The sequence below is a fragment of the Podarcis liolepis genome (assembly GCF_965112155.1).
Source record: "Podarcis liolepis genome assembly, chromosome: 7".
NCBI lineage: Eukaryota > Metazoa > Chordata > Lepidosauria > Squamata > Lacertidae > Podarcis > Podarcis liolepis.
The window spans coordinates 64,387,952-64,402,872 of record NC_139561.1 but is presented as its reverse complement, the minus strand read 5'-3'; the positions used below and the strand labels follow the sequence as shown (position 1 = coordinate 64,402,872).

At 44.9% G+C, this 14,921-nt stretch overlaps 1 long non-coding RNA gene across 3 annotated transcripts in view; it reads left to right on the top strand.

Annotated features, from left to right (window-relative positions):
* Positions 1 to 1,475: 1,475 nt before the first annotated feature.
* The window catches only part of LOC310710782, a 62,970-nt gene continuing 49,524 nt past the window's right edge, over positions 1,476 to 14,921 (top strand). For 2 of the 3 annotated variants that reach the window (XR_014528240.1, XR_014528241.1), the window contains exons 1-2: positions 1,476 to 2,279; positions 11,800 to 11,985. This is a non-coding gene — a long non-coding RNA (uncharacterized lncRNA). Of the gene's footprint in view, positions 2,280 to 11,785; positions 11,986 to 14,921 lie in introns of all 3 variants that reach the window. The other variant, XR_014528239.1, reaches the window with a different exon arrangement.

Genomic DNA, 14,921 nt, shown 5'->3' with positions numbered 1-14,921 from the left:
TGGTCTAATCTTAGTCACATGACAAAGACTTTCTTGTTCCAGCAGGCATTTGAAGGCAGTGTTTGGTTTTATGATGCCTTTTTATTGTTTTATTCTCTTATGTGGTTCATTTTTATTCACGTCACTTATAAATGCTAATGACTAAGCAGTATGTAAATACCATAAATAACTAAAGAGTTTGTATCCAAGTTTGGTCGAGGTATTTTGGCGTCTGAGGCAGAAAAGGCCACAAACACAGCTCCCTGAGAGTAAAAATATAACAGCAATAAGTTGAATTACCCACAGAGTCCACAAAACGTTGTAAGAATCTAACCATAGTGCTTCAGTTGGAGGATAAGAGGCCAGGCACAAACTTTCCTCTATAACCAGGCACTTGGCCTTTAACAATCTGTGGACTTTTAGAAGTGGATGGGATGTTTTTAATGCTCTGTCCTTGGTTTTACTGTATCTGTGTAGAGGAGTTTTTTGTGTTTTTTTAGTTGTTTCTTGTAAGTTGCTTTGGGTTGCCTTGAGCAAGATAAAATGACTAACAAATTTAAAACAACAACAACAATGCTATCAGTCAAAATAAAAAAAATCCTTCCAGTAGCACCTTAAAAACCAACTAAGTTAGTTCTTGGTATGAGCTTTCGTGTGCATGCACACTTCTTCAGATACACGAAAGCTCATACCAAGAACTAACTTAGTTGGTCTTTAAGGTGCTACTGGAAGGAATTTTTTTATTTTGACTATGGCAGACCAACACGGCTACCTATCTGTAACTAATGCTATCAGTGGATTTCGAGTGGTAAGGAGTGAAACCTAGTAGGGATTTGGCAGGTGAGGGACGGGGCCTGGATCATTTGGTCACCTCTGGAGGTGGAGCCTGGGCTTTTTTTTGGGGGGGGGGTTGAGAACATGAGAGGGGCTTGATGGCTTTTGATGCAGCAAGAGTTGCAAAATCAGACAGGGGATGAAAAGGAGTGGAAAATTAACACTTGCCTTGGCTTTTCATTCAGCGAAATCCCCAAAACTGAATTTGAGGCTGCAAAACTGAATGGGCAAGTAAAATATCTGATTTTTAGCAACACTGACACTGTTAACACGAACATAGTCTAACAAATGAGCTAAGTAAGTAAACATAAAATCAGATTTCAAGATTCTGCAGCTAAATTGGCATTAGAACATAAACCTTCCTGAAACAACAAAGAAAAGGTTAACTGGTCTGCTGGAGGATAAAAGAGTACCAGTCTGTCCGGGAACAAACTTATTCAGAAGGAGAATTCCCCAAATCAGGAAAAGTCGCTTAACCCCCCCCCCCCATATAGACAACAGGTAGTTTTTGTCAGCCAAAGACATTTTGCTGCCTGAGGCAAAGGACAAGATGGTGCCTCTCTCACTCCATGTACAAAAGCTGTCCAGACTGACAGGAACATAGGAAACTGCCATATAGAGTCAGGCCATTGACCCACCTAGCTCAGTATTGTCTATGCTAACTGACAGTGGCTGTCCAGGACTTCAAGCAGAGAGTTCCTCTCCCAGCCCTACCCAGAAATGATGAAGATTGAACCTGGGACTTTCTGCATCTAAAGCAGATGCTCTGCCACTGAGCTACATCCCTTCCAGAAGCAATCTGCCACTACTGTCGTGAACTGGCAGGGCAATGGGGAGGAGGAAGAGGATGCCAGCAAGGGGTGTAGCCGGGACTGGGACACGTCGAGGCAAGCAGGGGATGTGGAAGGAGAAGTTGTTGTAGGAAGTAATCACGGGGTGACAGAGGACAATGCACAGGAACCAGAGCAGCAGGACCCATCACCGGATCCAGAGGGGGCCCTGTCCCCATGAACACAGTGGGCTCTGAAGCATAGGGAACAGCAGGAGGGGAACTCCAGAAGGCCAAGGCAGGCAAGAGCCCACAGCCCAGCAAACTAGCTCTGAAAGAAGGGGTGTGATTCCTCAGCTGGAGTAGGCTAGGAACAGGTGAGGCTCATATGCCTCATCAAGGTCAGGTGCTGCAGTCAGCAGGCAAAGTATACAAGGGCAGCAGAGCTGAGGTGCTGGGTCTGCTTAACTGCCCATGTTGATGGACCTGGACTTGGGTGCTCCTGGACCTCCGTGGGACTGTGTTTTGGGTTTGACCCTGGACTGTATCTTGACTGCAGGACTTTGGACTTGGCTACTTGGATCACCGCTGAACCTCGTTTCCTGAGCTTCGGTCTTTGGATTTCGCTTGTGTGGATCAACCCTCGGACTTTGAAGTTTGGACTTGGCATACTGACTTGCTGCCAGGTAGGCCAGGGGTTCAGGGCAGTTACTGAGGCAGACCATTCACCTGCTTAGCTCAGTATCTCCTATACTCACCAGGATTTCAGACAGGGGTCTCCCCCAGCCCTACCAGAAGATGCCAGGAACTGAACCTGGCACCTTCTACATACAAAGCTGTGTACAAAGTTGGCCTACCACTGGGCTATGTGGCCCTTCTCCAGTTGAATCTTACGTCAACACTGAGCTTCATAGCTCAGCAGGGATTTGAAGCTAGATTCCCCTCGTCCTAATCTGATACTCTAACCACTATACCACATTGACCTTCTCACACGCATGTCTTGCACCCAGGAAAATGCACTTGAGAACATTGCAGCCCCGGGGTGTGTGTCTGCACTCTTTGCACCACACTTTCTCCATCCCTACACAGCCACAGCAGGCGCTGTAACTCTCCAGCTGTTAGACTTCACCCCTGAAGGCGCCCTCTTCCGTTGTCAACAAACCAACATAGTTAGAGGGTTTGGGTGTCCTTGTTCGTGGTCTCCTCACTCCCCAAAGTATAAACTAGACCTGAGATCTATTTCCTATTAAAATTAATATTGAATTGCCCACATCATGGAAGCCAGTTAGAGAAAAGGACCACAATCAAGTTGAGAAGAAGCACCCCTTCTCCGCCTCCACCATCTGCTTCCCATTCCCTCCCCCCCCCATCATCTTTTTACCCCATGTAACTATCCAGCTTGGCTGCAGTCAGTCCCGGTTCTACCATTAGGGAGAGAGAAGCAACCACCTCAGGCAGCAGAGAGGCACTGGAGATATGTGCCATGCCACACCCCCTACATCCTGTTGCCCTTGGGTGTGGTACAGAAAGCTGCCCTGCTGCAAATGCCAAAATAAGATTCAGCTGGAAGTACACATGGGCTGTGTGCATGTGTGTGAATGTGGGGGAGGTCTTGTCCTTCACCTCGGGAAAGGAAGGTGGGTTTCAAATCTCTGCTGGTGACCAGTGGCCTCAGTCAAGCTGTCTATCTCTCACCCTCAGGCTGTGAACACACCATACATTTAAAGCACATGCCCCTCCCCAAGACTCCTGTAGTTTATGCCTCACTGAGCAGCAATTCCCAGAACCCTTAACGAACCACATTTCCCATGATTCTTGATCTCTCTCTCTCTCTCTCTCTCTCTCTCTCTCTCTCTCTCTGTGTGTGTGTGTGTGTGTGTGTGTGTGTGTTTTAAAATATATTTTATGTGGGTATAGCCTGAGTTGCCCAATTTGTAAAATGCAGTAGTAACTAAGTGTGATGCTGGATGGCCTATTTATTGAGCATTCGTCCTGAAGCATTTGTGTGGAATTTATATGACGTTTCAAAACAAGCATTACCCTCACATACACTTTCCTGTGTGTTTCCTGCTCACTTTGCTTATCGCAAAAAAGTGTGATCTTTTGAGGAAGTGGGTTAATTGCATAGGACCTCCCAAACAACTTTGGTTGTGCAACCTGAATTTGCCGGTATGTGATTGAATCCCACCCCAAAGAGAGCAGCAGTTTGAAAATGTCCTAACCTGACAGGATCACTGCAGGGAAAGGCTGGAAAGAACTACCTTTGGAAAGGAGATAGCTTCTGAAGTTACAAAATCCCGATTCCTACCTTCGAGTTTGTTATCCTTTCCACACGGCCCCCCCACAGACAGCACGATGTGGGAGCTGAAGCTGGCTGTTCTTCTTCCACAGAGTCCAAAATATTAAACACACAACTCAAATCTGAAGGCCCTTTCAAGGCTGTGTTCTGGGATGGATAAAACACTTCGCTTAAGCAGAGCAAGACTGGGACATACCTTTCTCTGCCTCTTTGCTCTCCCCAACCCCACCCCCCTCCCCTCACTCCCCACACCATACAATGTTTGCTTGCTATTTTTGGCAGGTTCCTCAAAACTCTGCTCCGCCTATTAATAAGGAGAGTGAGAAATCCTTTTGGCCTCTGCTATATAAGGAAAGGTAGAAGGTTCCACCACTGCTAAATATACTGGAAGCTTGCAAGGGGTGGGGGGGAGAAGGGGGGGGAGCCACGCTTTTGGCACAGCATGTGGAAAAGAGATTGTGTCAGGACAATTCAGAGATAGGCCCCTTTGCGCACGTACAGTGTGTATAAGAGAGAGACAATTCTTAACGTGCAGCCAACTGTGTGTCATCCAAGGGCCTTCAGCCTTCTGCCACTTCTGGCACTCGCTGTGCAGATGGAAAAGGGACGGTCCCAACATCTCACAGCTGCAAAGAGGGAAACTGCTGTCCTGCATGCCTGTGACATCCTTCTTCACCACACGCTAAGGATTGCAGTCTAAACGTGTGATCCACCCCTCCAGACAGATTTTTTAAAAAGTATTGTAGTCGATTGTTAAACTATGGAACTCACTTCCACATGAGGCAGTGAGAACTTGAATGGCTTTATAAGAGGACTGGACAATTTCAAGGAGGTTATCAATGGCTACAAGCCACAATGGCTATAGCTCTTGTGCTCAAGTCTTGCTTGTGCGTTTCCCTGCAGGCATCCAGTTGGCCTCTCTAGGATGCTGGAACAGCAGAGTTGCCAGACCTCCAGAGATGGCCTGGAATCTCCAGGTTTGTCTGACTTCCTCTAGGTGGCAGGTGAACAACTTGAATCTCCCAAGTGGCTGAGAGTGCCTTAAAAAAATATTCAACTGAAAGATGGGAACACCCACTTTAGCTAAGGTTTCTGTCTTAATTTCCAGCAATGACCTATCTGCTCATTGTTGAACTTTGGCTTTTTTAAAAAAATTGAATGGCATGCTCTGTGGTCCATGCTTCCAGTGCCATGCTTAATGGCATCACCAGGGTAACTTCACCAAGGGTTGCCCTTCATTATCATCACCAGAGGCTGCACCTAGGTTTCACAAATGGGTCCTGAAATCTCAGCATCTTGGATGCTCCTGAACTCGCAACCCTACCCCATTGCTGATAGTTCTGCTGCATCCAGTGGCATCCCTCTTCTTTTAATAACTTGCCCTCTGCTGATGTACGTGGAGCAGATTGTGGCCTTTTTACACACCCACACACCCGTTTTGGGTAAGCATAAATCCTTTCACAGACAGAATTTTCACTTAGTATTACATTGGATTCCAACCATTATTATCATTTATATTTATTTGATGCAAATATACTAATTAAAAAAAAACAAAAAGAACAACTTCTTATTATAAAATTAAACACCACCAGCTTGTGGGTTCTTTTGCTACAAGCGCCAATTTGATGTAGTGGTTAGAGCAGAGAGGAGAAATCTGTGGTCTCTTAGACTACAACTCCCAACGGTCCCTGCCAGCACAGGCAATGTTCAGGGACGAAGGGAGCCAAGTTACTGTACTGTTGGCAAAGTCACTTAAATAATGCAGAGTTCAGAGAGAATAAAAACCCTACTAACACTTTACTGAGGAATCTGAATAAAAACAAATGTATAATTTGAGGATAAAAGAACGAAGGGGTTTTGACTTTCTTATTCCAGGCCTTGCGTGTAGCAGGGAGATATTCAACTATACAAACAGAGGAAAACTTCCTCAGAACTACTCAGCTAATCAGAGTGTGTGTGACCTCAGTGAGAATCATTCCTTTCTGCTTGCCAAACAACACCTCCACTGTCACAGCCCCTTGGTTAGTTGCCTTATAAACCACAGAATTAACCCTTAAGTCCCACACTGAATGATCCTTGCTATTGCACCATACCGTTTGTGACCTTCTTATTCTATGACTGTCAGATGATACTAAAAAAACCTGTGCATTGTACTATAACTCTTTGATATATCCGCCATAATAAGGAACGGATTGACACGGCTGCCTGCGTTTTGGGGGTCTCCTTGTGGGTGTGACAGTGGGGGCTCTCGCGATGACCTCCTGCACTTCAGACACTGCAGCTCCTGAAGCATATTATACATTTCCTTTCAAAGGCATCTCCACTTGCTAATGAGCAGGCCATTAACATCAACAGGACTGGTGCAAACTCGTTAGCAAAAACAGTCTCATAAGGGCCCAAGGATAAAGAAAGACACAGACAAGAGCAAAAGCAAGCTTTGCAACCTTGAAACCCTTTGATTTATTTACATTTGGTCACAATAATGTTTGTGTAATAAAGAAGGGTCATGGTGTTTCCAGAGCACCAACAGTTTTTTACGATGGTGGCAATGAGGACAACAAATGCATTTTGTTGAAAATTATTAACGACAAATTGTGACCATTATTGCCTTTGCTAATTGGCAGCAGCGTCAAATGTAGTTTTGCCACTCTATCTTGGAAACTGGAAGGCGTAAGGGAGAAAATATGATGCTGTGAATTGGAGTGGGAGACCCGTTTGTTTTGTATTTTAAGGCAAGCATTCCAACCACAGATGGGGAACCTGTGGCCCTCCAGATATCATGATTTATTAGATTTATTACTCAACCTTTATCACAAGGTCTCAGAGTGGGTTAAAACAAGATAAGTAATATTATATTATATTAATTATTGATAAGCCATAACTTTTTGTCATCCTAAACAAAGAATACATTTAATGCAATTTAAAACGAAATAAAAACAGCACACACACCATTGAAAAATCATATTAATTCAGAAGTATAACAAGTGTGGAAAACCACATTTGGACCAGCACAGGTCCCAGTTTGCTGCATTAGGCTGCTGTCTGCTGACCACATCCACCTAGTGCCGTATATGATGTCAGGTGTGGGGCAGGGATAGACAAGGCCGGACCAGCTGCGTGCCAAGTTTCCCCATGGAGAAATCCATTGCACAGCCACTCCTTGCAAAAGGCAGGGCTGGTCAGCTGGCGGGAATTGAGTTCAAGCCTGATTTCTGCAGGGATCGGCTGCGTGACTGAGTTCTGTGTGGGGAACTCGGTCATGCAGCTAATAATAATAATAATAATAATAATAATAATAATAATAATTTATTATTTATACCCCACACATCTGGCTGGGCTTCCCCAGCCACTCTGGGCGGCTTCCAAATAAATATTAAAATACTGTAATACATCAAACATTAAAAGCTTCTCTAAACAGGGCTGCCTTCAGATGTCTTCTAAAAGTCTGGTGGTAGTTGTTCTCTTTGACATCTGGTGGGAGGGCGTTCCTCAGGGTGGGAGCCACTACCAAGCCAAGCCTTGCTGACAGCAGATTTGCCAGGCTTACGCTGGCTACTTGCGGGAGCCCCTTGTGCTGCGGTTCCCTGGTGCCTGACAGCCAGCTGGATGTTCGGCACTTGAAGAAGAAGAAGAGTTTGGATCTGATATCCCGCTTTATCACTACCCGAAGGAGTCTCAAAGTGGCTAACGTTCTCCTTTCCCTTCCTCCCCCACAACAAAGACTCTGTGAGGTGAGTTGGGCTGAGAGACTTCAGAGAAGTGTGACTGGCCCAAGGTCACCCAGCAGCTGCATGTGGAGGAGCAGGGAAGCGAACCCGATTCACCAGCTTACGAGTCTACCGCTCTTAACCACTACACCACACTGGCTCTCACTTTGGAACTGTTGCACAATGAACTTTGATAGGTTGACCAATTGTCAGTCATCTGATGTTATAATGATGCTGGGTGTTTGGCAGGTGGGTTGTCCCACCCACCTGTCAAAGTTGGCCTGCAGGGCTGGGGGACAGAAACATCCCCCACCCCTGAAGTATAAGTTAGATCACCAAAAAAAAAACCCTTTTTGCCTGTTGAAGGCCATGGTGAAAATGGAATGTACACATGAACAGTAGGAATGCTTTCTTGCAAGGGTGCAGTAGGTCTCTGCAGGGAGATTCTTGGCACCTCCTGGATCCTTGTAACAAGGCAGCCCTTTCCTCACATGAGTTCCGCCCATTAACAATGGGCATTTTATCGGTAGTAAGGATATGAGCCTGCCATCCTGGGCTTGTGCAAAGTTTATTGAGATGTGAAGCAAAAAGGGTTCCTACATAAAACGCTGAATTATATACCTCTCCCAACCACAACTCAACCCTTCGTCTGATTTTTTGCCCCTTTCCTTGGGTACTGCAGTGCTGAAAAATGCCTTTGCTTAACCGGCAGACTGGGCAGCCTTCGTTAATTTTCTTCAAGGACTCCACTAATTAATCAAGGTTTTTCAGCTTCATTTAGAGGCGGTGACATCCTGCGCGCTTATGCAGTTTGCTGAAGGTTGATCCCTGAAGCTTCAGCATTTTTTGCTTCCTCCTGGTGAAATCAATAGCTTTCATCTGCATCTCAGCTGCCTTCTTTACAAACAGACCGAAGCAGAATCTATGGCGGCTGCTGTTTCCCCCCCCCCCACCCCTATTTCTGCCCAGAGATCTTAATTGCTTAGAAGAGAGGTTTTGGCAAAAGAGATGAGTGGCAGCCCCTTCTGCCCATGGCCCAGGATGCCACAGGCTGCAACTCTGGACATAGGGCAGAAGCAGGAAACCTGTGGCCTTCTAGATGTTTCCATAGAATCATAATACTGTGGAAAGTACCCCAAGGGTCATCTAGTCCAGCCCCCTGCAATGAAGGAATCGCACCTACAGCATCCCTAACAGATGGCCATCCAATCTCTGTTTAAAAACATCCAGTGGAGAGTCCTGAGGGAGTCCGTTTCACTGTCAAATAGCTCTTATGGTCAGAAAGTTCCTCCTAATTGTAACTAAAAATCTCCTTTCTTGTCATTTGAATCCATTGGTCCACGTCCCACCCTCTGGAGCAGCAGAAAACAAGCTTGCTCCATCTTCCATGCGACAGCCCCTCGGATATTTGAAGGTGGCTATCATATCACCGCTCAGTCTCCTCTTCTTCAGGCTAAACACACCTCAGCCTGGATAGCTCAGCTGGTTAGTGTGTGGTGCTTATACCGCCAAGGTTGCAAGTTCAAACCCACTAAGGGACAGCTGCATATTTGGTTTGGACTAGATAATCCTCAGGGTCCCTTCCAACTCTATGATTCTATGAATCTGTGAACTGTTCTATGAATCTATAAACTCCCTCAACCATTCCTCATCAGGCTTAGAGCTCTCATCAGTCACAGATTAACATTTTATTTATTTATATATATATTTAATGATATTTATTAAGGTTTCAAAGAAAAGAATTACATGAATTAAAAAAGAAGAAAAAGAAAGACAAAAGTAAAAATAAAAGAAAAAATACAAAATACAAAAAAGATAAAAAACACTTAAAAAAAACATCAGTCTTTCCATATCTTACATTCATTTCCTTGTTTCCCTGACCTCCTCACGCCTCCCTTTTTTGTATTCCAATTCAGTTAGTTAATTCAGCAATTTCTTTCCCTCTTTGTTTTTATCTTAGTCCTTTAACATAATATATTATAACTTTGGATTCTCACCTGTTAACAATCCATTTTTACATACACCTTTATAACATTGCTGCTTAAACCACTTAACTTCATTCTGACATCATTCTAACATTCATTAATTTTGCAATATTTCTGTAAATAGTCTTTAAATTTATTCCAATCTTCTTCCACCGACTCTTCTCCCTGGTCTCGGATTCTGCCAGTCATTTCCGCCAATTCCATGTAGTCCATCACCTTCATCTGCCATTCTTCCAGAGTGTAACATTTTATTTATAAACCACCAACTCATTACAAAATAAGTACCGTAAGTCATAATAGTGTACAGATGTACCTTGGTTCTCAAACAGAATCCATTCCAGAAGTCTATTCGACTTCTGAAAACATTCATAAACCAATGCACGGCTTCCGATTGGCTGCAGGAGCTTCCTGCACTCAATTGGAAGCCATTTTGGATGTTTGGGTTCCAAAGAACGTTTGCAAACTGGAACACTCACTTCCGGGTTTGCAGTGTTCGGGAGCCAAAATGTTCGAGTCGCAAGGCATTCGCAAACCAAGGTACGACTCTGTAATGAAATGATTAGAAAACCCATGAACGCACAGAACAAATGACCAACACTGAACCACATCTGAAAATTCTTGGCAGAGCAAACACTGTACAGACACTGTCTCTTTACATTCAAAGCACATTTCCCTCTCAAAGAATTCTGGGCACTGTAGTTTGCTAAGGGCTGCTGGGAATTGTAACTCTGTGAGGGCTAAACTAGAGCGCCCAAAATTCTTTGAAGGAAAGAATGTGCTCTAAAGGTACAGTATATATGCATCCTAAAACCTTTTCAGCAGGCGAAAAAAAATTCAGTGTTTTAGGTGCCTGCCTGATTTCCACGGGATCAGTGTTCCTTAGTGGTTCCTACACTAATATTTTGTTTGTTTGTGTTGAAACCAAATTACTATAAGATAACTGGGAAAGTCAGCAGGACCTCTGCAGATGATCTGGCCGGTGTATAAGGGTAACCTGGTCCTAGGCCATGCAGGGCTTCACCCGCCCACAGTAATACCTTGATGTTAGCTTGGTAATGTCCTGGCAGCCAATGCAGAACTTTCAGCACTGGTGTAATATGCTGATGTGGAACTGCTCTGGCCCAAAGCCGGACTGCGGCATTCTGCACTAGCTGCAGTTTCTGAGCCAAGCTCAAGGGTAGCCCCACGTAAATAGAGTGCAGGGCTACACCATGGGGCAGGCGCAGATGGTATGGTTAGGAGTGTAGCTGGATCAATCTTTGAGATTGTAAGGGGGCAAAAACTAAGAGGCATGACCGGAGTTGGGAGTCCAAGAGCCACCTGGAAGGCCATAGGCTCCCCACCCCTGCCGCAGGGCTCGTATTATTAATTACAGTTACAGTCATACCTCGGGTTGCAAACGTGATCCATGCAGGAGACACATTCGCAACCCGCAATGCCGTGGCTGTGCACGCGCGTGATGCGATTCGGTACTTCTGTGCATGCGTGTGACATCATTTTGTGTTTCTGCGCATGCATGAGCACCAAAACCTGGAAGTAACCCTTTTCGGTACTTCCGGGTTTGGTGCGGTCCGCAACCCAAAAACGCGCAACCCGCAGCGTTTGCAACCCGAGGTATGACTGTTATTATCATTTAAATGTATTAATTCCTTTTTTTGCCACAGCAACTCAAAGTGACTTGCAATATTTTAAGCAAAAAGAAAACACATGCACACATGAAAGCCAGCATTAAATAAATTAAAAAAAACCCTCTACATTAAAGCATCCCACCCATGCGAAAAGACCATACATAGTTAAAAGCCAAAGGTGTGGTTAAAAAGGAATGTTTTTGCCTGGCACCTAAAGATTCGTAATGGTGGTGTCAGGCAAGCCTCCCTAGGGAAAGCATTTTGCAAGCTGCAAGTCACCACTGAAAAGGTCTGTTCTTACGTTGCCACCCTCTGGACCTGCCATGGAAGGGGCACACGAGGAAGGCCTCAGATGGCAGAATCTGGGCATGCCCCCTGGATATGCAGCATACCTTTAACTCTGCAACCTACACAACGCCTGCACTGCTTCTCTCTCTGATCTAGTCCGCACGATGGCCCAGGCGAATCTCCATTTCTAAACTGGTTAGGCTGAACATACTGCAGAGAATGCCTCTTTCGCTTCTGCCCACTTTGGAGTCTTAAAGGTTCACCAGGGCTACACTCTTAATGATACTGTCTCTCAGCGGGCTTGGACAAGAGCAAGCAGAGAAGCCTCTCCTGGAGACACCAAAGTCCAGTCCCAAGACTCTTTCACATCTTCTGTGAGTCCCACCTGAACACTGGGGTTGATGACTCAAGTTAGAAACCAGACACTGAACTTGGTACATTTCGTTCCATTCTGCTGGAAAGGCTTAACTGCCTAGCCCAAGGCTATGGGGATAAGGTAGGACATAGCTATATCTTTCTTTGCCCCAACGTGATGCCCTCCAGATGTTTGGGGAGTTGTAGTTATCCAGTGCTTCCCCCAAAAAAAAAAATGTTTAGGGGTACTCTCATTTTACTACTCATATTGAAATACTGCCCCTCAATGAGGCCAAACTTAGATTCACAAAATGTTTAGGGGTATGTGTACCCCTGTGTACCCCCAGAAAACAGCACTGTAGTTATCTATATATAATTTAAAACAGTTGGTCAGTCAAAAAGATGTGCTGAGCCCCCTATGAGCATGGTACATCAGTTCCCTTCCTTTGGTGCTATTTGCATGTTAAGGTGTGATGTTAGCATATATGAATGGAGAGAGGGAAGAGTTCCCATATTAATTCTTAAGGAATTCTGGCCAAATACTCTGTCTGCAGATGTGATAGTTCTGGCAGGTGGAGGAAAACACACACACACACACACACACACACACACACACACACACCCCTACTTTCATCATTGGGGCTAATGTGTGAAGACCATTTTTGTATTCAGCATTGACTAATGTACACATTTTTGCAAACAATTTCCCCTAATACAATGCATTCTTAATGTTATTTTCACTACTCTGTGTATTTGTATTCACAATTCACCCTCATATTCACTCTTGGTAAATGTGGTTGGGTTGGAGAACTGCACCAAAATTTGTATCTCTCCAAATTTTGCAAAGGATAACTTCATTTTCGGGAAGTATGAATTCAATGGGTTTGCATTCAATTTATTTATTCGGCTTTGCTTTTTATACCCCACCTTTCCTCCACGGAGCTTCAGGTGGCAGACATGGCTCTCCTCCTCCATATTGTCTCACCCCCCATTGAAATTTATTTATTTTTTTGCCTGCAAAAATGGTTTGACTTTATTTCATATTTTTAGGGGGAGCCAGAGTTGTTGAGCTTTTTTGGGGAAGCCAAAGTTGTTGAGCTGCTTTTTTGGCAGAGACCACGTGCCTTGCAACGGGGAGTCTGACTGTCACTGAGGAGGACCATTTTGGCAGCGGGAAGCCTGCGCGCACCAGAGCCACAGCGTCTCTCACAGGTGTTTAGTGCCACACAGCATTTAGTCACCCCCATCAGAGGTGACACCCAGGGCAGACTGCACTCACCGCACCCACCTTGCTCCACCCCTGCCCACGCCTCACACAAAGCCCTTTGCCAATGCTTGCGTGCCCATATGTCTCAGGCCCCATCTGCATTACGCCTTTGAAGCAGTATCATATCACTTCAGACTGTCATGGCTTCCCTCAATGAATCACAGGAAATGTAGCCGATTAAGGGTGCCAAGAATTGTTAGGAGACCCCTATTCCTCCACCCCCCTGAGCTACAATTCTCCGAGTGGCTTAAGAACAAGCGAACTCTGGGAACTGTTGCGAAGCAAAAGAGAACATGATTTCTGACCCAGGATGGCACAGCTTACCAAAGCAGTTGTCTCTTACGTTTTAGTTTCCACACATGGGGAAATTGCAACCACAGAGTCTCTAATTGGGAAATCACAATGCATAGCCATGCAGAACAGGACTCAAGGTCAAGAGAGGCTCAAGGTGCTTGCATAGCAAAGGAATAAGGATACAAAAGTCTATGAGGGAGGAGGCGGCGGCGGCGACTGGCAGACCTAACACTAATGCAGGGAAGAGGAACCTGCAGCCTTCCAGATGTTGGACACCCAACTCCAAGCATCCCCAGCCAGCCTGGCCAGTGGTGAGGGGAGTTGGAGTCCAGCAAAATCTGGGAGGCCACAGGTCTTCCACCCCTGTATTATTGCTTTTGGTAACCATAAGGTGTTTATATTGCTTGCGGGGGGGGGGGGGAGAGTTTAATAGCATCTTAAAAGCGAACATACTTTTTGTGTTCATGGACCTCCTGAAAAATATTTGTAGTGGAAGTGTGCAAGAATGGTCAGGTATCAGTCCTCTTTGTTACAGTATAAGAAATATCCCTCTTTGAAGTTGTAAAAGGCTCTATATACCAGCCTTTTATTTAACCTACCTTGTAGTCAGATTTTTCCTCCATCACAAAAGGATGGAGCTTTTACTTATTTTAAAAATTACTATGCAGATTCCATGCTTGTTGCAGTGAAGGGTTTTTCTCTTGCCTCTTGCTGTTGTGCTCATGATGTCCTGCTTGTGGGCTTCCCATCGGGGCATCCAGGTGGCCACTGTGAGGACAGGATGCTAGACTAGATGAGCAAGTGGCTCTTTTTGTTTCTTTATATACCGTATGGAAACAAGGCTACTAGTAACCTCTTCCCAGGCCAGTAACCTCTGGAGGCTTATTTGCAAGGCTGCTATATATTCTGAATTAGGCTCAGGATCAGGTACTGTAGCTGCTGAACTACTAGTTCGGACCCTAGTGGAACATTTGGGGATTACAATTCTTGTTTTGTAAACTATTGCATTAAGAATTGGAAAGTCCTTGTTACAGCACAGCACATCCTAGCAAGAAAAAAAAAATCCATTGTGAAAGGAACACAAGAGGAGCCGCTATGCATCAGACCAAAGGCCCATCTAGTTCAGCTTATTGTTCTCAAGAGTTGAAAACCAGGTGCCTATAGAAAGCCTGCAAGCAGGACCTAAGCACAACAGCACTCTCTCCTCCTGCAGTTTCCAGCATCTGGTACTCATAGGAATACCATCTCTGACACTGGCAGTGGTACACAGGTATCATGACTAGTAGCCACTACAGATGGATGCATTTGTCAGTTTCAGTTTCTCATTTTTCAGGTCAGCTCAGTTCTCCATATTTTCACGTGTATGCATTTTTAAAAATGAAATACTCCACTTGAAAATTCATCAGCGTTTTAGTATGTGTTTGTCCTAATCTACACATTTTGCATGCAGTTTCCGTTAGCAGAATGCATTTTGTATGTTGCTTTCATTAATATTTGTACATGTTATCCTAGAATAT